This window comes from Chelonoidis abingdonii, chromosome 1 (assembly GCF_003597395.2).
Source record: "Chelonoidis abingdonii isolate Lonesome George chromosome 1, CheloAbing_2.0, whole genome shotgun sequence".
In the NCBI taxonomy this organism is placed as follows: Eukaryota; Metazoa; Chordata; order Testudines; family Testudinidae; genus Chelonoidis; species Chelonoidis abingdonii.
In genome coordinates this window covers 177,871,207-177,874,899 of record NC_133769.1, presented here as the reverse complement: position 1 = coordinate 177,874,899, position 3,693 = coordinate 177,871,207, and positions in this window count along the sequence as shown.

Genomic DNA, 3,693 nt, shown 5'->3' with positions numbered 1-3,693 from the left:
ACTGGAGAAACCCCAAAAACCTCAGCCAGGTTTTAAAAAGAACTTTATATAAAAAGAAAGAAAATACAAAACAATAATACTGCATAAAGGATCAATTACAGGCCCTTGCTTATTAGAAAATATGAATAAACAGTCTGATTTAAAAGATAGCCCCTTTAAACCAGTCCAGCAAATCAACACACCTGTAAATACAACACAAAGCATATAACAGCCTATTTGCCTTGCGGGCCTTTGTACTCACACTTTGTAGGAAAATATTAGAAAGAAATAGAGTTATCAGAAAAGATTTTCCTCCATAGCTGGGAAAAACAAAAGTACTATGAGTACACAATTCCCGTTTCCCGCCCCTGACTTTTAAAAAATCCAGTTCTCGGATTGGTCCTTTGGTCAGGTGTTTGGTTCCCTTTATTCACCCTTTACAGGCAAAAGAAAATTAACCCTTACCTTACCTATCTACTTATGACAGACGGTCCCCAGGTAGCAGTCTGAAACAATTTTTAAACCAGGTTTCTGAAATGTTTTGAACATATCAGAAATGCAGGGCTGCCAGGGACCCCCACAAAGTCATCAAGTTTCACCCCCCTGTGCTCAGGCTGTAAACGTAGCCCATCCCTGACAGGTATTTAAGAACAGGTTGGACAATGAGGGGGATTCCACGACCTCCCTTTTGAAGCCTATTCCAGAGTTCAAAATAACCTTTATAGTTAGTTTTCTACTATCTAACCAAATCTCCCCTTGTTCCCTGTTCAGTCAGTTACTACTTGTCCTGCTTTCGGTGGACATGGAGAACAATTGACCAGTCTTCCTTATAACAGCCTTTAATGCATTTGAAGACTTAGTAGGTGCTTACCACCTTCTTTTCACAAGAGTAAGGATGCCTGTTTTAGCCTTTCCCCTCTCCACTGTCACTGTATAAACCACCTTAAGCTATGTTCTAACGCAGTGTTTGGCTAATGCATGCAATCGCAGGGTGGGGATGGTCCTTGAAGGGGCAGGCTCTGGTGTACTTCAAGGTATAGCATGCTGTAGAAGTCATGCTAAAACTGGATTCAGTTCTCCTTTCTACCTATCCCTGCCCCACCTGTAGTGGAGCACAGGGTATGGCTACACTTGGAATTTCAAAGCGCTGCCGCGGCAGCGCTTTGAAGTGTGAGTGTGGTCGGAGCGGCAGCGCTGGGAGAGAGCGCTCCCAGCACTGCATGTAAACCACATCCTTTACGGGTGTAGCATGCAGCCGCTCTGATTACAGCACTATATCTTGCAGCGCTCAGGGGTGTTTTTTCACACCCCGAGCACGAAAGTTGCAGCGCTGTAAAGTGTGAGTGTAGCCATACCCACAGAAAGGACTGGAATGGATGGTGAAGCTGCTTTTAGTCAGCAGCTGAACTGCAGTGAAATGTGTGAAGGAGGTGGGGCTGCAGTATTCATGAATACTACATATGCTATGATTGGCATGTTTTGTCTGACACTGGTGTTAAATCAAAATTTGTCAGGAAAAACAACCAGGAACCATAGCAATGAGCTGCTACTACCTTTAGCTAGAACGCTTCAAGGTCATGAGGCAAAAGGCTAGGCCATTAACTGGGAAGAATGTAATTGCCCTAGCTCCAGTAAAGTTAAGATTTATTTGGCCAGGGGAGCTCAAATTGACAGGATTCAACTATTAATTGCAGTGTTGGTCCAATGAAAAAAATCACTTCATCTTCCTTCTCGCTCAGCTGAGAAATAATTGAGAGAGTTTAATAGAGCTTGTTCCCTTGAACGGCTGGACGCAGGCTTTGCAGAGGGAGGCTAAAGAAGTTACCTTCCCTGCCTAACAGGGATGGGTGGAGGGGGCAAGATCTAAGTAGGCCACCGCTGTGTTTTTTTTTTTTTTTAAATCCTTGGCCTTCCTATTAAAAATAAATATCTTGTTTTGAAAAAGCTGTATAGTCACTGAATGTTACTGGTCAGAGGTACTGAATCTAAGTCAGGCTTGCTGAGGTAATTATAGTGGATGCAGAGTGGGCCTGCCACTGGTCTACATCTGACTAGGAGAATCATGATTCTGTGCTGAGAGATGAGCCCGTCTGACTCATCAGCTGTAGGGATGCACTGACAGGGGACTGTGGTGCAACTAGTTTGGCAACAGCACCTAACACAGGAAGTAGGTGAGGTGTCCTGCTAGCCTCTGCTCATTGGATGGAGGTTGATTTCTTCAGGTGGTGGATTATGTTGCCCTTTATTTAGCTCCCTACAAAAACTCTGCCCTGTACAACAGTAGCATCCCCATACAGTTCTGACTACAGAATGTTATCAATGCTGATACATGCAGGAGTATCCTAAATGGATCTTCAAATACTATAGTAGCAGTTGCAGGAGTTTAGAAAAAGCCTTCCTGGTGAGGCAAGCACTTTTTGATTCTGGAACCAATAGGGGAGAACTAACCAGGGGAATATTTGTAAGATTTTCTTTTAAAGGCAAAACTGACCTTTAGAGAAATTATTAAATTCAGGCTCTTGACTGCCACAGTGACTATCCCTTTCTGGAAGAGTAACCAGGAAGGGGATGCATATCATTGGTAACAAATACTAATAGTATGGCAAAAAGATGCTGTTCCTGCCCATACTAATACATGGTCACATGTTTCCTAGACTTTGAGAGCAGAGAGCTTTGCCTATGCAACATGGACTACTCCTCACTGCCCCGCCCCTTCAAAAACAAAAATCTCATTTAGAGGTTGGGAGGGCCTGCTCTCTGCCCTTTGACCTTGCTATTGAATAGCTTCCATTTGTTTGCTCTTCAGGGGAGGGTAGAAGCTGCCTTTTCTAAACTACATACCACCATTTACTGTAACAGTCCACCACACTGGGACCAACTCCACTTAAGGTAGGTCTACACAGCAACAAAAAAAAAACAAAACAAAACACCCAGGTGGCCCATACCAGCTGGCTCAGGCTCCAAGGCTATTCCATTGCTGTGCAGACTTCTGAGCTCAGGCTGGATCCTGGGCTCTAGGGCCCTGTGGCATAGAAAGCCCAGGCTCAGCCATCTACACAGCAATGAAGCAGTGCTATAGCCCAAGCCAGCTGGCATAGGCCAGCTGTAGGTTTTTCTATGGTATGTCTGTATAGCTGCAGTGGCTTTTAAACAACATAGCAGTTGAGAACCAATGGGGGGGGGCAGGGGGGAGGGGGAGAGAAAGCAAGCTGTTAGTAGTTGTCCTCTAATGCCTCTCAAAGCACTCTGCAGCAGGCCAGCTCTCTACTCTGGAATTCCACATCCTCAATGCTGGTATTTTGCTGCACTCAAAAAATGAAAATTGCTTCTGAAGGATGAGAAGTCCTTTATTCAGTGTTTATCTGTTTTATGAAAATGTATTTGATTAAATTAAAGTTGGACAGTGCTGCATCGATGGCCTATAGAGGTTTGCCTAAAGCAGGGGGAGATTAATTTAGACCCATAAGCCTACCATATTGTGTATTCAAGACATCTATGAAACCAACTGTTTCCCCATCTCCATGATATAAAATTCCCCTCTGATTGCAGTGATTGTTTTAACAGCAGCGATTACCATGTTGTGGAAGCTTTTCAAGAAGTTGTTTAAGTGGCTGGTGGGGGCCAGCAGGCTTAAGACTTTAGGAGAGAGATACTGCCAGACCACCGAACCTAAGCAGCATCAGTACTTTTCTGAAGACTACAGTAGAATAGCTG